The sequence below is a fragment of the Monodelphis domestica genome, chromosome 3, assembly GCF_027887165.1.
Source record: "Monodelphis domestica isolate mMonDom1 chromosome 3, mMonDom1.pri, whole genome shotgun sequence".
Lineage (NCBI taxonomy): Eukaryota > Metazoa > Chordata > Mammalia > Didelphimorphia > Didelphidae > Monodelphis > Monodelphis domestica.
Window position 1 is genome coordinate 291,005,525 of NC_077229.1, and position 24,568 is coordinate 291,030,092.

The 24,568-nt window shown below is 35.8% G+C and overlaps 1 protein-coding gene across 22 annotated transcripts in view; it reads left to right on the forward strand.

The window, feature by feature from the left end:
• DTNA (dystrobrevin alpha) overlaps positions 1-24,568 on the forward strand; it is a 357,154-nt gene that overhangs the window by 50,327 nt on the left and 282,259 nt on the right. The gene's annotated exons all lie outside the window — the stretch shown is intronic.

Sequence of the window (24,568 nt, forward strand, 5' to 3'; positions counted from 1 at the left end):
TGGTCTTAATCTGAGTACTGAAGGTATTGTTGTTGTATGACCATTTTTAGTTATGTCCACCTTCTTTAGGAAGCCTTTTCCAACCTCTTAAATCTAGTGTCTTTTTTTTCTTTATTATTTTTATTTTCTTTTTGTATCCCCCATTAGATTATAAACTCCTTGGAGACAATAATTATCTTTTGCTACTTTTATGTATTCCTAGCACTTAGCCCATAGCCTGACACATAGTAGGCTCTTAATACATATTTATCAGCTGATTTGAAAAATCATTAGTAGGACATCCAATTTGGCATAAATACAACTGTAAATATAGGTATAAATTTGGCATAAATACAGACATTGCAAACTAATGTCTAGTGTATAGGGCACTGCACTTGGAATAAGGAAGGCCTGTCAGAGTTCATATCCTGCCTTAGACATTTATTAACTATGTGAGGGTAGGCCAGGTATAGAACCTCTCCAGCCCTCAGAGATCTCATCTCTAAAATGAAGGCATTAGACTCAGTTCTAAGCTATAGTCTTATGATCTATAAGCCCACTAGAGTGACTAAAGGACTCGGACTGAAATGCCTAGAACAATAGATTGAATAATAATTCCTTTTATAGCATCTCCAAGAAATGACTATCTTGGTTTAGCTTGACACATCTAACTCAGGGAAGCCACTGCTTCCTAAGTCAGCCTAGTCTACATTGTCTAATAATAAAAAGATTGTCTTAATGTGGAGTTAAAGATCTGTGCCTCCCTGCCATTAACACATATTGCTTTTAATTCTGCCCTTTAGGATCAAGCAAAATAAATCTAAGAGAGTTCTCAAGTTCCTTCTAATAGGATTGTTTAAAGGAAGCTAGGAGAGGAGTACCTTTTCGCATTTGACCTAATTTAGGAAGTAACTTTTTATGAAGTTCAAAGAGTAAGAAACAGAGAGGATTAGTAAACCCCTTCAGGAAAAATCTCTCCAAACTCAATTAGGGGCATATTTGTACAAGGCAAGCAAAAATGATGGTTTGGAGTTTTTTTAGCCAACCAAGGCTTAGAAAGACTTGGCATAATACTGATGATAAGTGTATCTGAAAAAAAGAAGCCATATTTTTGCATTAAAGCTGAAAGAGCCTAAACTATATAACTACACTGTGTCCCTGAAAATTGTCTATGTAGTTTGTACCCTGATACTCCTCAAAGAGGTCATCATATACAGTGAAAGGTAGTCTAATTTGGATGACTCATTGCAGAGCACTGTCACTGAATAGTTGCTATTTTTTCCAAAGAAAACTATTTGACAGGAAAAAATATCGGAATCAGTTAAATAATGGGTCATCCTTAGAATGTGGTTCTTGTCTGAAATAAAATAGTACAGGAGAGGACTGAGGGGCTGGGCTGTAAATCTAGAGTCATAGTCAAAGGAAGAGAAGTCCATACTTTCCATTTAGAAGGGTAATCGACAGCAAATGAAGACCAGCAGAGGCTTTAGAGAGTATATTCTGTTTGAGGATATCCCTGAAATTTTCATCACAAAGTCTCACTGGAAATCCTCTCTTTATACATATTATTGTTTGTTTTGAGCACTGAAACTTTTGAGTATGGAGGGGGGATGTAGGTGTGGGTGTATTTATGTGGTTGGTGGGGAGGAGCTTTCCCTAGGATACATCTCTATGGCAAACATGCTCTAAAAAAGTAGGGAGAGGTGTATGCATAGGAAAATCTGATCAGTCAGTCAACAATAAGCATTTATTAAGTGGCTACTATGTGCTAGACATCGGTGGGGTACAAAGAAAGGAAAAAAGGCAATCTCTGCTCTCAAAGCACTTTTAATCTAATAGGATCAAAAGGGTCTGGTGCTGTCTTTGATCATTAATATCAAGATCTTGTCTATATAAAAACTGTTAAATAGTGGAGATCCAAAAGTAGAGATGGTTGAGTAGGGCAGAATATGAAGGAACAGAATCATCAGTTCCCAAACTGGGGAAATTAACCAATGGTCACAAGGAATGGATCTTTAATTTCCAAAGAGAAATATAGGGCTAGAAGATTTGATAACAGAGGGTTAGAAAAGTACCCACTTAGGGAAGAAGTATGATCCAATGGATAGAATGCTGGTTTTAGAGCCAGAGGACCTGTCTTTATATCCACTGTTTACTACCTGTGTGACCTGAGCAAGCAATTTAAACTCTTTGTAAAATTGAAGGGTTGGGCTAAATAACTTTCAAGGTTACTTCAAACTCTACTTTATTAAACTCATCTTAGTAACCATTTGCTCCCATCCTAACTTGTGATTAATTACAGATATGACAAAGGGGAGGAACATATACTTCTTAGTAATATCCATAACTGGGAAATACATCATACATGTTTTATTTTTGTTGTTTATAACACAGGATGAAATGGTGTGGTCAATATACTGCCTATGGTAATAGAGGACCCAGGAACTGTAGTCAGTTTCTCTATTGCCTCCAAAGCTGGGAGTTTAAGGGGCTTGTATTTCCATGGAATTAATTAATGCCAACTCTTATAATATGAATAGAAGTAAATATAGACTCATGTACCAACTTACCTAATTTTTCTTTTTATACATTGGGCAAATTCTTTATCCCATATAGAACTGATAATTTCCAAGTATCTATGTTTCAATACTTTCATGAATCTAATATGGGGGTTCTAGATATTAGAGAATTGGACATGGAATCAGGAAGATTTGAATTCAAATGCTGTTTCAGATATATATTAGTCATATGACCCTGGCCAAGTCTCTAAGCCTTAGTTCCCTCCTTTGAAAAATGTCAATAAATGGAAAAGATGGAAGAGTAAGGTCTTTTAGGCTTGCCAACAGATAAATCATCCTAGAGTGAGTCGAAATCACTACTCTTAAAAGGATCCTTTTTTCTAGATATGTTAGATATTTGTGAATACTAAAGACTTCTTGAATTTATTAAGATACACCCAATCTATGAAAATCTTGGGGTATGTGTGTGTGTGTGTGTGCATAGGATCAGTTTACAAGAAAACAAAGTAATAAAAGCCAATAAGAAGCTTAAACAATTTGCTCTCTATTTTACCTATTTGTTTTATGTTGTTTCAGTTTATTCCTTGTTAGTTTGTAGATTCCCCCCACCCTCCAATTTTCATAAAAAACTTTTCTGCAATAACTGACCTAAAGGGGCCGCCTATTAACCAATAAGGAATGAAAAAGTTTCTGCAAGATTTTCATTGTTTTAAGCTAATCTATATTTTGGTAGTAGTTGTCATCATTTTAACTGAAACTGCTCCAGTTTTGAGCTGCTTAATATATTGTTTAACATACTTAAAATATTATGTTTAATATATACAATTGGTTACACATAATCATGGAATATTATCACAATATGCAGTTTGTAGTCCCACTGTAAAAAATGGAGAGGGTATCATTCATTTGATAACAATTTCAAGCCTAAGAAATGCATAATCTTCAGTTTAATTCAGCTAGTCTTTTTAACACAGCCTAATATGGATATAAAATGTATCTGGCATTAATACTTCTAAGTATTACTGGAGCTTGCCAGAATGTTTAGACCTTTGCACAATGAAGTCTTTATTACAGCAAATATAAAAAGTCTTCTAAACAGAACATCATGGTCTTTCTAATGTCCCTTGTATTTAAGAATTTTTTACACATTCATTTTGAGGAGTTAACATATTATTTTTCTTTCCAATTATAAATGAATCTTTCAAAATTGTTGCTGCCTTCTGTGGGTCCTAATAAGACATTGGAGATGCTAAGAACTGGATATTTTAATTATGAGCATTGTTGTAGAGAAAACAATCCATTCTATTTCAAAATTTCTAAAACATTTACATACTTGTCTAAAGTAATGTGGGAGGTGCTATCTTAGAAATAGGAATTTACCATTCTATAAATCCCAAACCTGGCTCTTGGGAAATATTCACAGATTTTACAATGTGTAGTGGATTATTTGGCCTTGTTAAAAGTGCAGTTTTTAGATGTGTAATATGCTTAGCATGGATTTTAAGGGTTCTGAATATTAAGTGATGCTATATTGAGTTCTGGATACATCCTGGTTTTTATAATGTTTATTCACTCCCAGCAAGAGTTGTTTTTGATTCTTTGAGCCAGCTTTCTGGGTCTGGATTGTCAGAGTCTATGACTATTATGAGTGACTCATCATTAACCTTCACCAGTAATGTAGAGAGTTGACTTAAAGATTAATAGTGACTAAGAATGAAGACCAACGTTAGGAAAGGGGAACAGCCTTTTAGTACCTACCTGGTTAAAGAATGTTATGAATGGTGATACAGGAGACCCTATTTGCAAGGGACCCATCCTAGGGATTTTTGAGACTGGTATCTGTGATTAGTGGAGAAAAGCCCTCCACTAAAGATCATTAACAAGAAAGACCAGAGGCAATCAGATGTCACTACTGGTAGGGCACACAGCATATATGACAAATACAAATCATGAGAACATGACCAGAAGATCTTTCTGGTCTGCAGCCTAAGAGTTACTGGCATATCCATGTTATAAATGCTGTAGCAATTAAAGAAACCCTCAGGTTTCCTTTCTAAATCTCCAACAGTCTACAAGAAGGGATGAGGTCACCTTTCCCCACTCTAACCCTCTTAACCACTCTGCTCTTTTGAGACTGGTATGGCAGAGTTCTCACTCAGTTGTTGGATTCATCCTATTAAAAAGACTTTCTTCAGGTTCTTTTCTTTCTTTTTTTAATAACTACCATATCTGAAGGACTCCTGCACACACACACACACACACACACACACACACACACACACACACACACACTCCCCACTAAAGTCCTCTCTTGTCAAGTAAAATGAACCAATAATTTGGCAAGGGCTGAAAATGTATAACTCATTTCATCCATGTAGTCTACCACCTCTCTGCCAGAGGCAGGAAGCACACTTCCCAGTCCTTGTATTTTTTTTTTTTAAGGTAAAATGCCTTAGGCATTTTTAAAATTTACAAGGGAGACTGGCTCTTCTCTCCTCACTCCATCTGTCAATTCGACTTTTCCAACTTCAGGCCACCAGCAGTTGTTAGTATAGATTAATGCTTAAGCATGTCTCTGTAGAACTGTTAGGCAAAAAGAACACAAGATAAAGATAAGAAACTTGAATTCCAGTTGTCTGGCTAAAAGTGTATATAACTGACAGCTCAGAACTTTAACACCCAGTAATTAATTGATTAAACTAATTTTTAAAATTAATTAAGATGATAAATATAAAATATATAATAAAATCTAATTTATATTATTATTTTACATTTACCTATATTTATATATTAACATGATATAAAAGAAATAAATATAATAAATTCAAAAAGTAAAATGTAATAAAATAATATTAAAATATTAAATACATAAATTAAATAATAACTATATAAAGTATTGATAATTAGCAATATTGAATTAAAGACCTTTTTAAAATTAAGAAAAATATATATAACTTGTTGTGGCTATACTTTCCTAGACAATCTTAATAGCAAAGATGACATTTCTTTCATTTGTAATTGCTGATCATGATGTCTTAGCATACTTCATATAACATATTCACTAGGTTCTGAAAACCTGTCAAATGTCTCAGGAACTACATTACTGTCCAAAAGTTATAACTGTATTCTATGTAGATAGAAAAAGGATATTAGAAGCTACAGGTTTGAGTAAGTAACTCACATCAATTTCTAATGGATTGCTCATTTTTAACATTGTCACCATGCTTTATTTATATCATTGCCAGAGACCACATGGGTTAGTGGATAAAGGATGGCCTCTGAATCAGGAATCCCTGGGTTTCATACTCACCTCTAACACTGGTCCTACCTCCAACAAGTATTTGTTTGGTTATTGCAGTCTGGGTATTTAACCCATCATTGCCCCCAGGCAATTTTCCAAGACCATAAGTTGAAGGGAATTTGCCAACTTATTTGGTGGAGGAAATTTACTTACTAGATATTCCCTATACACAGTGAAATTACAGGGCCCCTCACACATACTCCTCTTCCCTCAAAAACACTTCCTTCAGGTGGCAGCTGGGTGGCTCAGTGGATTGAGAGCCATGTAGAGACAGGAGACCCTGGGTTGAAATCTGGCTTCAGACACTTCCCAACTGTGTGACCCTGGGCAAGTCACTTGACCCCCATTGCCTAGCCCTTACCATTCTTCTTTTTTTTTTTAATTTAAATTCATTTATTTAGTCAATTTAGAACATTATTCCTTGGTTACAAGAATCATATTATTTCCCTCCCTCCTCTCTACCCACCCTTCCCATAGCTGACACACAATTTCACTGGGTATTACAGGTGTCCTTGATTAAAACTTATTTCCATGTTGTTGGTGTTTGCATTAGGATGTTCATTTAGAGTCTACATCCCCATCCATATCCCCCTCGACCCATGTAATCAAGCAGTTGTGTTTCTACTCCCACAGTTTTTCCTCTTAATATGGTTAGTGTTCTTTCTCATAGATCCCTCCCGGTTGTTCACGATCACTGCATTGCCACTAATGGAGAAGTCCATTACATTCAATTGTACCACAGTCTCTGTGTACAATGTTCTCCTGGTTCTGCTCCTTTCATTCTGCATCAATTCCTGGCAGTCATTCCAGTTCCCATGGAATTCCTTCAGTTCATTATTCCTTTGAGCACAATAGTATTCCATCACCAACATATACCACAATTTGTTCAGCCATTCCCCAATTGAAGGGCATCCCCTCATTTTCCAATTTTTTGCCACCTCAAACAGCGTGGCTATGAATATTCTACAAGTCTTTTCCCTTATTATCTCTTTGGGGTACAAACCCAGCAGTGCTATGGCTGGATCAAAGGGCAGACAGTCTTTTAGCACCCTTTGGGTATAGTTCCAAATTGTCCTCCAGAATCCTTACCACTCTTCTGCCTTAGAACCAATACACAGTATTGATTCCAAGATGGAAGGTAAGGGTTTAAAAAAAACAAAAACACTACCCTTAGTGCCATAACTAGAAGTAAGTGATTAGAGATTTTCATCAGGATACTAAAAGAGAAAGAGGTACTGATGGTCCTTTTAATTATTTACAAGTATAGAAACAATTGAATCTGTTACCTAGAATAATTAAATTTTAATTAATAATTAATAAGAATTAAGAATTGAAAAGAAAGCTTCCAAATGATGTTCTTTCCTTGGTCAGTTAACCTCGGGCTTCCTGATCTATCTCTATCTCTCTTTTCAGTATTCCTCCCCCAAACTGAATTGAAAGGACATTTCATGCTTTGAATAGAAAACTTGTTTTCAAAAGCTGCAATTCTGACAGCTCCATTCTTGGAGCTTATTGTGGGGATTCATTTAGAGGGGTGCCAAAGAGAAATAGCAGTTTTCAGAATGAAAACTCTAAGATAAAATGTGAGAAATATGAAGGAAGCTTGAATGCCTTTTCCCCCCTTATATTTACAAAATAAAGTCCACCTTGTGTCTAGATATTTGGGGAGGTGAAGCACTGTATATGATTTCAGGGAGACCTTAATGTAGAACTTCCTCTATCAATGTAGTTATTACCTTCTCTGAAATATATACTCTAATGGTTACTTGAGGTACTGAGAGCAGAATTATTTGAACCCTGGTCTTCCTCAATGAGGTCTCCTCTATATTCACTATATTCTACCATCTCTCAGTCAGATATGTATTCTAATGTCCAAAGAATGGTTCCAGCCATTAGAAAACAAGGCAGAGAAATATCAGTCTTACTATTTTAATCAACTACAGCACAAGAAGCACCAGAGAGACCTAAATAGGCTATTTCAGATTTTTATCGAATTTCAGAAGTGATGCTAGAATGAAAACGTGAATAGAAATTTAAATATATGGAAAATACATGACTCTTATAATCTCATTATTCATTGCATTTTACAAATCTGTCTGTCATTGATGTTGATGATATGTATGCAATGGATATTCATAATCTAGAGAGGAAATTAAGACTAGACCCAGGATCTCTGTCTGGTTGAATAGAAAGCAAGGATACCAAGCAAAGAAACCAAGACCATACTTAAAGGAAATTAATATTGGGTACAGGGTGAGATACTGTGGGAAAGCCACCTGAGGCAAAATTAAGAAATATGGATCCTTATTTACCATAATTGTACCCTTCTCTCATATATCTCACTTCCATTCTTTGCCCACTTTATTCCATCCTTCATCCCATTTCCAAAATAGCTTTCCATGGATCAATTTACTCATGGCACACCTCTGCTCACAAGTCTTCAGGAGCTCCCCAATGATTCTTTATGAACACGTATTGACTGAAAGAGCATTTATTGCCACTCTACTTTGGCAGCTTCATCTCAAATCATTCGCTCCCCAGGCCCCCTACACATACACACACATATACACACACATCTACACACACAGTTGAAATACATTCCTCTAGACTTTCTTAACATTTTTCATACTTTTGTGCCTTTACTGTTCTCTTCCTTAGTCCCAGAATATCTCTCATCCCTGAATGTCTTCCCTCTATCCTTCCTTCTTACCTAATGAATTGCTGTCCATCCTTTAAAACCTCATGTAAATACACCATCTCTTTTATAAAGTTGTCTTCTTCCCTGACTATCCTCTTAACGGACCCTTAGAGGTTTAGTTCTTAATTCCCTAACCTACTTATATAATATTGTGTATTATAATTATATGTACTCTTATGTAGTCCTACTTCTAGACAAGTTCTTTGACAGTTAAGACCCTTTCTTAGTTTGACTTTTTATCTGTAGTTGGTACCTAGCACAGGGTTCTGTAGTCAGTAAATGCTTATGCTTATTGAATTTTAATTTATTACAATAAGAAAAAATAAAAATGTGAATGATTGGAACACCTCATAAAAGATGCATATGTCATGTGATGTTGCTGATAGTGATTTGGAATGGCAGATAGGAGACCTGGTTTTAGCCCTACTCTTGCCTGCTTCCTAACTGGTATGCAATGAAAACCTTTCTAGCTCTGTGAACAGAGACAAGCCATTTAAATCCTATGAGCCTCTGCTTCCTCATTAGTAAAATGAGACTAAGAATAACTGTAGTATTTACCTCACAGAATTATTATGAAAATCAAAATAATAAACACATGTCAAATGTTTTGCAAAACCTTTAAGTGCTACACAAAAGCCATATTTACATGTATGACTATACTTTACATTAATATATGACTATATTTTATATATATATTAATATGTTATATTGAATGCCTCTAAAATCTCATGGTCTCAAGAGTCTGAGAGAAGACCCAATCTTTAAAAACTTATATATAATATATGAATATTATTAATAGGATGCAGCTTATATAATTGAAAGAATATTTACTTTGGAGTCAAAGAACCTGCATTCAAATCCAAACTACCAATTACTACCTATGTGACTTTGGGCAAATTGTTTCTCTCTGGGTCTCTCATTTCTCTTTTGCAAAATGAGAATATTTAACTATATGATTCTTTTCTCATTCTATAATACTACATTGTATTATTAATATTATTATTATTATTTGAAAGAACATTATAATGTGTTCTACCAGTAAAATGAAGATAAAATGTTTATTATTCTGGGGTGCATAGAAATGACATTTCATCCCATAGAGTTCTAAGGCTTTGTCCCTAATAAAAACATTTTCATAAAGGATATGTTTTCCTGGATGTTTAATATACTTTTAATGAGTTGACTTTTAATTTGACCTTTTGAGGAAAAATCCCTTTTGCTGAGACATTCCTCAACTACATCCTTCTGGTCCATGCTCTCTGTTATTGCGTCATTAGTTGTCTAAAGCTTTAATTCATTCAAAGAATTTCTTTGGAGAAAACATTCTCCTAAAGATGACTAGAAACTTGACACTGCTACATTCCATTCCTGACTCCACTTTTTACATTTTTGTTCTTGGCTAATTCACATCTTCTTCTCTGACTTAATTTCTTAGTCTTGAAAATGGGCTTCAGGTAAGGTTCTTTGCAGATTATTTTTCTGATTGTCATTTGCTTTTACATTGAAATGGACTAAGTTGTACAATGATCTTGGGAATTGGTGGGTCTGCAGAATGTCTTCTGAATGAAAGATTCTCCAGTAAGCTCTTTAAATAACTGGCATTTCCTGCAGGGACATTATCCTCATAATCCATAAAAAATTTACTGTAACTTCCTTGCCTGTTTCTAAAGATTGGCTCTCTTTTCAGATTCTTGAGATCATAAGATTTTACAGGTATTCAAGTTTAGATAAAAAAATTAAGTCATTTACTTTTATTGCTATTATTAAAATGATCAATTCTGAATTGCACCAAGGTCAGGAAGTCCAGAAGAAAAATGTCTTTGTGCCCAGAAGTCATTTTCTTTTTTGAGACAGTTGCCAGAAGATGTAATTTTTAGGAACAGAGTTTTAGAGAGTTTTTTGTTTGTTTGCTAGACATTGACATTTCTAGTATTTGTGTTCATTTCTCTTCACATTCAACCCCTTGCCTCCCCTCGCATAGTTATTCCTCTGCTTTTACCTGTGTTCTTTTTTATTTTATTTTTTTCCTCCTTCAAAATCTTTCTATGTGCTTTCAAATCCTATTCTCAGATGGCATTCTTATTTTCATAACTCCATTTAATCTCCTTCTTTCACATCATGTGAGGCCATCTCAAAGCAAAGTTATTATTAGTCTGTTCAGGCAGAAGCTGACGTAGGAAATTGATGTAACTTTGCAAATTCACTTTCTGGCCTTCATTTTACCTTGTACATGAAGTAGAACAGGAATGTGAATGTAGCATAGTGCTCGTCTTCCAATTCCAAGTTGTGTAAATTTTAATATTCTTTTATACTTATACCATCTACAACTTGCTTCATCTTGGAATGGGACACTTCCCATCTCAGCATATAAATGAAGTATCATAAGCCATATCTTACAGAACTTGATTCAGATGCTTGCTGAATCAATAACTTGCTTTTTAAGACTTCATTTGCACTGACTCCTTTCATCATTGTTTGGCACTGGAAACAAAATTCCTGGCCTATACATTCATGATTTGAAAAAGTTAATTTGCCAAGTTTCTGGTGTTTACTATCAATATAATATATAGGATGTATGAGCAATAATATGATGAGTCAACCATACTTTTCTCCTTTATAAGGTCAGGATAATGAAGGAGGAGGAGTATTTATGTTTTTGTGTAATGTTTACATTAAGATATATATATATATATATATGTATATATATATACATGCATGCATAAGTTCTATTTACTTAAGAGTTTGAGACCTTTTCTTTTTACAATAATTAGGCTAACTTAAACCATACATAGAAGGTTATTCATACAGAATCTGAGAGTTGAAAGATACCTCCGATGGCATCTAGTACAAATCATTATTTGAATAATAATTGCTTCTACAGCATCTCCAACAAATGGTTCACAGGGCTTTGCTTACACCCTCTAATTCAGGGAAGCCCACTACTTCCTAAGTCGGCTTATTCTACATTGTCTAATAATAAAAAGGTTTTCCTTATGTGGAACTAAAGATCAGTGCTTCCCTGCCATTAACACATATTGCTTTTGATTCTGCCCACTAGGAACAAGCAAAAGAAATCTACACTCTCTTCCACATGAAGAGTTTTCAAATTTCATCAAGTCTCTTTTCCTGGTTAGATGCCCTTTACCAAGCTGATGACCCTCTGGAAACTCTGTAGCTTATCATGGTCCTTATTAAAAGATGCCACTGAAAAATAAGCAAAATATTCCCAATATGTTTTGCCCAGGATAGGGAAGATGGAACTATCTTTGCTTATTGATGCAGACTATATGCACAGTAAGAAGCTTTTCTGACTCTTATGATGTGATATTGACTCATTGAATTAATAATCTTCTAGAGATGTACCAGTGGACTGCCTTATTGTTCCACAGCCTACCCTATATCTTCCCAGATCAAAAATACCCTTACCTGACCACTGCTTCCTTATGTGTTGACTCCTTTTATTTATAATCTCAGTTCCATATGAGCAGGGAGTCTGACTTTTGTATTTTTATCCCCAGCATTTAGCAAAGTATTTGGCATTTAATAAGACCTTAATAAAAACTTTTTTACTTATTTATTCAGTCCCTCACTAAAACTTCAAATCTTTTTCTGACAATCAAGTATGCTTCCTTCATCTTGTACTTGTGAAGTTTTTATTTTAAATTCACTTCAACAACAAATATTTATTTAATGTCTACTGTACACAATACTCTTTGCTAGACACTAGGAAAACAAAGATGAAAAATGGTACTCATGTTGTTTAAAGCCTAGAGGGTAAAGGGATAGGAATATAACTGGAATATAGATGAATCAGTATTGAGTCACTTACTGTCACCATTCTATCCATGGTGTTATACAATTGTAATCACAGAACACTAATCAACAAAGAATTTAAAGTAAATGTTGCCCAGAGGACAATGGTGAGTTACATTTTCGAACACAGAAATTTGGAAAATAGAGGTAAATGATATATTTTTTAAAAAGGTAGACAAGATAGGTGGCTCAGTGGATGGAGACTCAAGCCTGGAGTTGGGAGGTCTTGGGTTCAAATGTGACCTCAGACATCTCCTAGATGTGTGACCCTGGATAAGTCACTTAACCATAATTGCCTAGCCCTTACTAACCTTCTGTCTTGGAACAGATATCTAATGTCATTTCTAAGACTAAAGGTAAGGGTTAAAAAATATGTATGAGTATAATAGACAAATGGGGTTGATCTTGTGAAGGATGTTTGATGAAAATTTCCATGTCTTCAACAATTTTAGAGAAAGAGAGAAAAACGCCAGCACATATCCCTCTGGATAACTTAAGGGGAAATGTGGATAAGAGTTGCACAACATGAACAGATATAAATGGGTTGTGGTCTTTTCCACTGGAGAGAAGACCCACATAGATGAGATCATAGATCCCTTTAAATATTTAAGAGGTAATTTGATGAGAGAGAAAGAGCACTAGCAACTGAGAGGGGTAGGGATCTGGAAGGGCTCATGGTAACAGGTGGTACCCCAGTTGAACCTTAAAAGATTATTTCACAAGGTGGGGCTGAGGAGAGAGTGCATTCCTTACATAGAGAACGGTTAATGTCTGAGAGCCTAGAGATTTAAAAAAAAAAGTTTGAGAAATTGCTAATAGGTCAGTTTGACTGGAATAGAGTACATGTGAAAAGGAATAATATGAAATAATGTAAGTTTAAGAAACATAAATGAAGGACAAATTGTGGAGGCTTTTAAATACCCGGGTGAGGAATTTACATTTTTTTCTCAAGAGACTATAGGGAGTTACTGAGAATCATTGATCAGTGAAGTAGCATGATTTGATTTGGGTATTAAGAGGTCAATTTTGGAAATTAGGAGGACAATAGATTATGAAAGAGAGAATTATGAAGCAAGTAGACTAATCAGTAGACTACTATAGTTTACCAAGAATAGAAGAAATGAAAACCTGTATGTAATAAGTATGTGAGTAGAAAGAAAGGGAGAGATATGTGTGTGTTGTTGGGGAAAGTGTATCAAAACTTGGCAATTGAGGGTTGAGAGAGAGAGAACTTTTGTCTTCTCTCCTTTCCTTTTTACAGCCTAATTCATGGACAATGAGGGTGGACAGAAGAGATAATCTACATATATTGATTCCATTTCCTCATCTTTCAATCCTCAACTGCTGATTTTTTTTTTACCACAATCAATAAACCCAAGCTACTTTCTGCAAAATTATCAGATATTCCTCAGTTGCCAAAATCTATGGTTTCCCACTCCCCCGAGTACTCATCATTTTTTACTTTTCTCTAGGATTCAGCATAGTTTACTTTCTTTTACATAGTTTTTTACATAGTTTCTTTCGTGTTTTCATATGTGGTTCTCTTCAGGTGCTCCTACCTATGCGGTTGTTCCTCATCAGACACTTTTCTTACATCGTCATCCATGTCTTATCTCCTAACAGTGGATGTATACGAAGATTCTGTTCTGGGTCCTCTTCTTTTTTTTCTCTCTATATCCTCTCTCTGCGAACTTATTACTCCAAGACTTCATACCTTTATGTAGATTATAACCCCACAAAGCCATCCTTTGAGAACATTTTACTCTCCATTGCATCATTCATTCAATAAGCATTTATGAAGTACTAAGTTCTGAGATGCAAAGACAGACAAATTATTGGTTCACACTTTCAAAGATCTCATGTTCCAATGAGAAAGACAATATGCAAAGAAGTATGAATATATATAGAATCAGCTTAGTGGTGCAGTGGATAGAATGCAGGAACTGGAGTTGGAATGATTCAATTATTTCCTTTGCTTGATCATCAAAATATTCCATACAAAGGAGTGCTTTAATTTTTTTGAGGAGGGAATTATATAAAGAAGTGAAAAAGGAGTAATAATTCTGATCTAATAAAAAGGAAGAAAGAATAGATTAAAGAATTTCAATGAAATATTAAAAAATACTCAAAAAAGAATCAAGGAATTTCAGAAGGGAAAAAGCTATACAAAAATGAGATTCTTGGTTTCAATGACAATCCTCTTTTTCTTTGCTTGTTTGTTATGAAGAAATTTTCATTTTTGTTAACATTTATAAAATTCATAATAATAAAAAATGAAAATACACAAAACATTGTACTTGCAGGAATGCCAGAAAAAGTACTCTGAAAAAATATGACTGAAAAAGGAGATGGGTTGGTCATGTAGCAAAGGTGAGATATAATAGAGGAATAGGCCAAGCACCAAATACAAAATATTTATTTAGGGAGGGCAACAATATCTGTCTTGCCTTCTGGCTATAACCAAATTCATTGCTTTTTCTTATTGATGCAGACAAGAAAATAGAACAATAGTCACTAACTCCTCTCCCTCCCTCTAGTCTAGATAAATTAATCTTCCAAATCATGTTTTGCATGGAATGACTAGGATAGTGATAGGAAGCAAAAGGAATTAGCTTGCCCTACCTCAAAAAAAGTAGGAAGAATTAAAAGAGTGGCGGGTGAAAGAGGGAGGGAAAGCAAATTAAAAGACAAATGTAGTGATTAAGGACTTGTCTGACTGACAAACTAGATAAGTCTGAGTCACAAAAGCTTTGAAAGGTTCTATAGAGATGGAAACTAAGAGTTGAGACCTCTGCTCCTACTGGAAGAAGACTACATGACAGGTGTAGTTAGCAGAAAACTTGCAGATGGCAGCATCAGAGACCCAAAGGAGAACAGCAGCCCAACTCAGACTACAGCAGATGACTGTGGAAAGAATAATCCAGCAGAAGACCCTGGCAAGGAGCAAGACCAGAGAAATTAGCTTTCATCAGCTAAATAATATCATATGATGAGCATCTGACATGGGAAGCACATTGGATGAGGAAGCAGCAGTTCCAGAAGCAGAAAGGTATTCCAGCAAGGAAGCCATCTAAGGAGTGCTCCTAGACCACTTACCTGTGACCTCTCCATGCAGCTTTCTGAGCAACATGTTCCCTTTTCTACCAGCACTGTGAGAATCTGAGTGTGTGTATCATACCCCATTCCTACCTGAAGTCTCTCATAGGAATTTTCCTTTTTTTTTGTCATGCTGTTTAGTTAAATGTATTTTGTTCTAAATAAATATTAGTGTCACTTCTGGTAAGTCGAGTAACAGAAAGCTAGGTATAGGCTCATGAGCTATGATTTTCAGTGAAGGCTGATCCAGTCTGTACCTTTTACCTATAATAGCCATCAGGAAAGCTATGATTAGAGAAGGTAGGTGATCTACATTTAGAGAATAAGCAAGACCTTCAGCTTACTGTGTAAATATTTGGTGGAGATTTGATTGGAAGATAGGGACAAGAAAATACAGGATAGGAAAGTATGAAGAGGTTGTAGTAGGGGTGAGGAAACTGCAAAGATACTCCAATGACATGATTATATATTCATTGACAAATATAAAGCACAAACATGTTACACTGGGTCAGATCCATGTTTCATTCAATCCAATATTTTGCCTTTGATAAAGAGCAGTGGCTATGTTGTAAACGGTCATCATTATCCTTTTTGACAAAAAGCTCTACAAAGGTAGAGAACTTATACTTCAATTATTTTACTAGCTCATCAATTGATACTTCAGATTATCTGCTAAAGCATATAATATTCATATTCACCTTCTCTATGTCATTTATGATTTTAAGGAATTTTCTGACTGTCATTCCAAACAGAAGTCCTAAGAATTTTGGCTTGTTCTCTAGCATGAGTTCCCATTTCTGCTGGATCAGAAAACAACTATTTATTAAGCTCTTACTTCCATGGACTATGCCCTAAGTTCTGAGAATGCAAATGAAAGCAGAAAGATAACTCCTGTCCTCAAGGAACTTACATTCTAATTAGGAAGATAACAAAACCACATACAGGAGCATGACAAAGGAATTGCAGAATGTAACCAGTAAGGAAACAAGACATGGCTAGCCTGGTTGTCCTCCTTAAATGGAAGTTCTGAAAGGAGCCATCTAATCAGAAAGAAAAGCCACAGAAGTGGAGTACACTTCCAATGTGTGAATTCTGAGCCAGAGGGAACTTCTAGGATTTAGAGGTTTTCTGGGTCAAGGTAGAGAAAATCTCAAGTGCACCTAGAGAAGAATGTCTGGTTCAATTATGTCCATCTTTCGATGTGGAAATTAGTCTAGAATTCTAGTGGAGTTGTGTAAGGGAAATAGATAATAGAAAGGTAAGTGATACAGGAATAGACATGCAGTGACTCTGTTTTTATACAAAAATTGGATATTGCCCTGTTTTGTTTCCATTGTATTTGTTGTTACTTTCAGTCATGTCTAACTCTTTAAGACCTCATTTTATGTTTTCTTGGCAGAGATTTTAGAGTGGTTTGCCATTTCTTTCTCTAACTCATTTTGCAGATGAGGAACTGAGGCAAAGAGGGTTCTGGGACTTGCCCAGGGTCACATAGCTAGTGACTGTTTTAGGCTGGTCTGAATTCAAGAAGACTCATCTTCCTGACTCCAGACCTACCTACCCAGTATCTGTTTCATCAAAAAGTCATCCACTCTTACATAGTTTCTTAGTTCAGATGCCTTAGTTCAGATGTCAATTGACTAACTGTATAAAAATTTTATTGTTTAAAAAAGGAAGCAGGGATTTCCAGGTAAACATGGCGGCAGTCTAGACACAGGACGCTTACTCTCCTCGCCACCTAATGATCTAGACTACCTCAAAAAGCCAAAAAAAAATTCATATGAACAAAGGGACTCTACAGTAGGGCGCAGCATTGGAAGTTACATGGGATTGGGGCATTTTCACACCATAAGGAGGAGAAAAAGCTTCCACCCAAATGCAAGCTGATTAACACTCCCCCACTCTACCTGCGGAGCCAGAGTCAGAGCCAGAGCACACTAGAATCAGTGAGTGAGGGACACGTCTAGAGCAAGTGAGGGGCACCTCTAGGTCCTTGTCAGTTAACTAAGGCCACCAAAGACATACCTCTGAGAGCAGCTAAACCTGAAACCCCAGCAGGCTGAAGAGTGCAGACCATGGGTGCCCATGGAGAGATAGCACAGAGAAGGGCAACAAACAACAGAATCTGCAGAGACTTGAGAGCTGACCTCAGGCAAAATGCTTGCTCCCTAGCTCCATACACAGAGAGCCTGCCCTCCTCACTCCAGATTTCTGACTGGAAAGGGAAGGAAGAACCACCATTGTGATGGCAAACAGTACCCAGGAACAACTTCCCAACACCAAGAAAAACAAGAAGAAACGGTTGATCTTGGATAATTTTTACAGAGGAAAAATCCAGACTACAAAGGAAATAACAGAAAAGGAAATGCAAATAAATGCACCAAAATCTTCCCCCCTAAATGGAAATTGGCCACAAGCTCTTAAAGAATTTAAATTGGAGTTTATCAAAAAGATGGAAGACTTCTGGCAAAAAAAAGTGGGAAATAGTTCAAAAAGAAAATAACAGTTTAAAGATCAAGAATTCCCAATTGGAGAAATAGCTGGAAGCCATGAAAAGTAGGATAGACGAAACTGAAAAGGAAAAATCAGAAGCTTATAGCAGAAAATCAAAAGATTATAGCAGGAAACCAGGCCTTAAAGACCAGAATTGGGCAATTGGAAACCAATGACCTTGCAAAACAATAAGAATTAATAAAGCAACATAAAAAGACTGACAAAATAGAAGAAAACATAAAATATCTCACTAACAAGATGACAGATCAGGAAAACTGATCATGAAGAGACAATTTGAGAATCATTGGTCTACATGAAAACTCAGAAATACACAGAAATCTTGACACCATACTACAAGAAATTATCCAAGAAAATTGCCCTGATGTTCTTGAACAAGGAAACAAATAGACCTTGAAAGAGTTCATAGAATACCGTCTACACTAAATCCTCAAAAGACAACTCCCAGGAATGTAATTGCCAAATTAAAGGGCTTCCAAGCTAAGGAGGAAATTTTACAAGAAGCCAAAATGAGACAATTCAGATTTCATGGAGCACCAATCAGGATTAAACAAGATCTGGCAGCTTCCATACTACAGGACCACAAGGCTTGTAATATAATATTCAGAAAGGCCAGAGAATTTGGTCTTCAACAAAGGGTCACCTACCCATCAAAACTGACTATATACTTCCAGGGGTAAGTATAGGCATTCAACAAAATAGAAAATTTCCAAGTATTTGTAAAGAAAAGTCCAGAACTAAGTGTGATACCCAAACATAAAAATTGAGGGAAACATGAAACAGTAAATAAGAAAGAGAGGGGAAAGGGAAAAAAATGCTTTTTTATTCAAACTGTCTTCTTTAAGGACTTTAATAAGATCAAATTGTTCATATCAATATATGGGGAAAAGGTTATTTGTAATTCAAAAATTATATTCATTATTATAGTAATTAGAAGAATCATTAACAGGAAAATATTGGGATAATAAGTGGTATAAGATGATATGCAAAAAAAAGAAAAAGGGAGGGGGGAATCAAAGATGGCACCAAGAGAAACTTGAAGAAATAAGATAAATAGGATAATCTATACCATACAAAGAGGCACATGGGAAGGGTAGGGGAGAAATACTCTTATAAAAAGGAAGGAAGAGAGTGCTAATAGATAATACTAAAACATTATTCTCAGTGAAATCAGTTCTGAGAGGGAAGAGCATCTAGATCCATTGGGGTATTGAATTCTATCTTACCCTTTAGGGAAATTGAGAAGGAAAAACTAAGGGGAGTGGAGTAGAAAAAGGGAGGGAAAGACAGGGGGAAAGGAACTCAAAAGACCCTAAAAAATTATAATAAGGGAACAAAAAGGGAGGGGGAAGAAAGGGAAGCATAGTACAGGTGGAGATTAGGGGGACTGATTAAAAGCAAACCACATGTCTAAAAGGATATAGCAAAAGAAGAAAGGACAGAACTAGGAGAGGACATCAAAATACTGGGGGATACACAAGTAGCAATCATAACTTTGGATGTGAATAGGATGAACTCTCCCATAAGACAAAAACAAATAGCAGAGTGGATTAGAAACCAAAATTCTACCATATGTTGTCTACAAGAAACACACAAGAGGCAGGTAGACATGCACAGAGTTAGAATTAAAGGTTGGAGTAAAATCTTTTGGGTCTCAACTGATAGAAAGAAGGCCAGGAGTTGCAATCATGATATCTGACAAAGTCAAAATAAAAATAGATCTGATTAAAAGGGATAGGGAAGGTAACTACATCCTGATAAAAGGCAGTATAAACAATGAGGAAATATCAGTAATAAACATGTATGCCCCAAATGGCATAGCATCCAAATTTCTAAAGAAGAAACTAGTGGTGCTGGAGGAGGAAATAGTACTAGTGGGAGACCTGAACCTACCACTATCAAATCTAGATAAGTTAAATGACAAAATAAATAAGAAAGAGGTAAGAGATGTGAATGAAATCTTAGAAAAACTAGAGTTAATAGATATATGGACAAAAAATAAATAGGAATAAAAAGAAATATACCTTCTTTTCAGCAGCAAATGGTACATTCACAACTATTAACCATATACTAGGGCATAAAAACATGGCAAACAAATGCAGAAAAGCAGAAATAATAAATGCAACCTTTTCAGATCTTAATGCAATAAAAATAATGATCAGTAAGGGTACATTAAGAGACAATTCAAAAATTAATTAGAAATTACATAATATTATTCTACAAAATCGGTTAGTTAAAGAACAAATCATAGAAACAATTAATAATTTCACTGAAGAAAATGACAATGATAAGACACCCTTTCAAAAATCTATGGGATGCAGCCAAAGCAGTACTCAGGGGGAAATGTATATCCTTGAGTTCATATATTAACAAATTAGGGAGGGCAGAGGTCAATCAATTGGATATGCCAGTCAAAAAACTTGCAAGCAAGCAAATTAACCCCCCCCAATGAAAACTAAATTAAAGATCCTAAAAATTAAGGAAGAAATTAATAAAATTAAAAGTGAAGGAACTATTGAATTAATAAATAAGACTAGAAGCTGGTATTTTGAAAAAACAAACAAAATAGACAAAGTACTGGTCAATCAAATAAAAAAAGAAAGAAGAAAACCAAATTAACAGTATCATAGATGAAAAGGGAGACCTCATCTCTAATGAAGAGGAAATTAAGGCAAACATTAAAAACTATTTTGCCCAATTATATGGCAACAAATATGGCAATCTCGATGATATAGATGAATATTTACAAAAATACATATTGTCTAGATTAACAGGAGAAGAAATAGAATTCTCAAATAATCCCATATAAGAAAAAGAAATTGAACAAGCCATCAAAGAACTCCCTAAGAAAAATCCCCAGGACCTGATGGATTCACAAGTGAATTCTATCAAACATTCAAAGAACAACTAATCCCAATACAATAAAAACTATTTGACATAATAATAAAAAAAAAAAGGAGTTCTACCAAATTCCTTTTATGACAAAAATATGGTACTGATTCCAAAGCCAGGCAGGTCAAAAAGAGAAAAAGAAAACTATAGACCAATCTCCTTAATGAATATAGATGAAAACATCTTAAATAAAAAACTAGAAAAAAGACTCCAGCAAGTGATCATGAGGATTATTCATTATGATCAGGTGGTGGGATTCATACCAGGAATGAAAGGATGGTTCAATATTGGGAAAACCATCCACATAATTGACCATATCAACAAGCAAACCAACAAAATCACATGATTATCTCAAGAGATGCAGAAAAATCCTTTGATAAAATACAACACTCATTCCTACTGAAAACACTAGGAAGTATTGGAATAGAAGGGCCTTTTCTAAAAATAATAAACAGTATATATCTAAAACCATCAGCAAACATCATCTGCAATGGGGATAAACTAGATGCATTCCCAATAAGATCAGGAGTGAAACAAGGATGCCCATTATCACCTCTATTATTTAACATTATTCTAGAAACACTAGCAGTATCAATTAGAGAAGAAAAAGAAATTGGAGGTATTAAAATTGGCAATGAGGAGACCAGCCTATCACACTTTGCAGATGATATGATGGTCTACTTAAGGAATCCTAGAGAATCAACTAAAAAACTAGTGGAAATAACAACTTTAGCAAACTTACAGGATACAAAATAAACCCACATAAGTCATCAACATATCTATATATCTCCAATGCATCTCAGCAGCAAGAATTTGAAAGAGAAATTCCATTTAAAATCACCCTAGACAATATAAAATACTTAGGAATCTATCTGCTGAGACAAAAACAGTAACTATATGAACAAAACTACAAAACACTTTCAACACAATTAAAACTAAATCTAAACAATTGGAAAATCATTAACTGCTCATGGGTAGGACATGCTAACATAATAAAAATGACCATCCTACCCAACCTTATTTACTTATTTAATGCCGTACCCATTGAACTCCCCAAAAACTTTTTTACTGAATTAGAATAAAACATAACAAAGTTCATTTGGAAGAACAAAAGATCAAGGCTATCCAGGGAAATCATGAAAAAAAAATGCAAAGGAAGAGGGCCTTTCAGTCCTAGATCTCAAACTATACTGTAAAAGAGTGTTCATCAAAACAATATGGTACTGGCTAAGAGATAGAAAGGATGGTCAATGGAATAGACTTGGGGTAAGTGACCTCAGCAAGACAGTCTATGATAAACTCAAAGAACCCAACGTTTGGGACAAAAATCCACTATTTGATAATAACTGCTGGGAAAATTAGAAGGCAGTAAGGGAGAGATTGGGGTTGGATCAACATCTCGCTCCCTACACCAAGATCAACTCAGAATGGGTGAATGATCTGAATGTAAAGAAGGAAACTATGAGGAAATTAGGTGGACACAGAGTAGTATACACATGTCAGATCTTTGGGAAAGGAAAGATTTTAAGACCAAGCAAGAGTTAGGAAAAAATCACAAAATGTAAAAATAAATAATTTTGATTACATTAAATTAAAAGTTTTTGTACAGACAAAACCAATGCAATCAAAATTAGAAGTGAAGCAACAAATTGGGAAACAATCTTCATAACAAAAACCTCTGACAAAGGTCTAATTACTCAAATTTATAAAGAGATAAATCAGTTGTATAAAAAATCAAGCCATTCTCTATTTGATAAATGGGCACATGAATAGGCAATTTTCAGATAATGAAATCAAAACTATTAATAAGCACATGAAAATGTGTTCTAAATCTCTTATGATCAGGAGATGCAAATCAAAACAACTCTGAGGTATCATCTCAAACCTAGCAGATTGGCTAACATGACAGCAAAGGAAAGTAATGAATGCTGGAGGGGATGTGGCAAAGTTGGGACATTAGTTCACTGCTAGTAGAGTTGTGAATTGATCCAACCATTCTGGAGGGCAATTTGGAACTATGCCCAAAGGGCACTAAAAGACTGCCCTTTGATCCAGCCATAGAACTGCTGGATTTGTACCCAAAAGTGATAATAAGGAAAAAGACATGTACAAGAATATTCATAGCTGCGCTCTTTGTGGTGGCAAAAAAAATATTGGAAAATAAGGGAATGCTCTTTAATTGGGAAATGGCTGAACAAATTGTGGTATATGTTGGTGGTGGAATACTATTGTGCTCAAAGGAAAGATAAAGGAATGCCATTTGAACTGAAACAACCTCCAGGAATTGATGCAGAGTGAGAGGAGCAGAACCAGGAGAACATTGTACACAGAGACTGATACACTGTGGTACAATTTGAATATAATGGACTTTTCCATTTGTGGCAATGCAGTGATCCTGAACAACTCTGAGGGATCTATGAGAAAGAACACTATCCACATTCAGAGGAAAATCTGTGGGAGTAGAAACACAGAAGAAAAACAACTGCTTGATTACATGGGTCAAGGAAGATGTAGACTCTAAAGGAACATTCTAATGCAAACACCAATAACATGGAAATAGATTTTGATCAAGGACACATGTAATACTCAGTGGAATTGCATGTCAGCTATGGGATAGGTGGGTGGAGGGGAGGAAGGGAAATAATATGATTCTTGTAACCAAGGAATAATGTTCTAAATTGATGAAATAAAATTTAAATTAAAAAGGGAAGCCATTAAATATTTTAAAATTCTTTGGCTCCATTAGTAAGTCAGTAGTAGTCTCTCAGTGTCCGAGAATGACAATTGTCTTTGGTTGTTTTCATCTACGGTGTACCCTTATATGGCTTTGGAGTCCAAAGACTGAGACGCAAAGTTTGTGGCACATGGGACATGGAACACCAATTGTTATGGGAGGTGCGGTTGTGGCCTGGTGTCGGTGTTCATGTGCAGCGGCAAGATGTCGACGTCGCTCATCTTTAAAGGTGGCGGCGGCATAGTTAATGTGGGTACACCAGCTGCTTCTGTCAGAGGCAGCGAGTTCTAGTTGCTTTGGTGTAATGCCAGCCCACTTCAAGTTGGACTTTAGCTGATCCTTGAATCTTTTCTTTGGTTGACCTTGTTTCCTGAGTCCAGCTGACAGTTCACCATAGAATACCTGTCTTGGTATTCGCTGTGAGTCCATGCAGATGATGTGTCTAGACCATCATGGCTGAGTTTTGAGGACCATTACTTTGATGCTGGTGGAGTTGGCTCTGTTGAGGACTTCCTGGTTGGTGATTCGGTCCTGCCATTGGCTCCTCATGATTGACTGGAGAGAGCGTTGGTGGAATTGCTCCAGCTGTTTTATATGCTTTTGGTACAGTGTCCATGTCTCACAACCGTATAGGAGCAAGCTGAGGACCACTGCATTCTACACTTTGAGCTTTGTCGCAGTGCTTACACCACTGTGTTGGAGGACTTTGGAGCGCAGCCGCCCGAGAGCCTGGCTGACCTTTTGAATCCTGGCATTAATCTTGTGGTCTAGGGACCTATCGTTGGCGATGGTGCTGCCCAGGTACTTGAAAGTTAGAAACCTGTGTGCCGTCGATTATAATGCACGGCTGATTAGTTGGCCTCCCTGGTGTTGGTTGGAACAGCACCTATGTTTTGCTGAGGTTGATAGTCAGGCCAAACAGTTTTGTTGCGGTAGAGAACCTGTCCACAATGGTTTGAAGGTGATTTTCTTGGTGGGCCATGAGAGCACAGTCATCTGCAAAGAGAGCTTCCAGGATGAGTCTC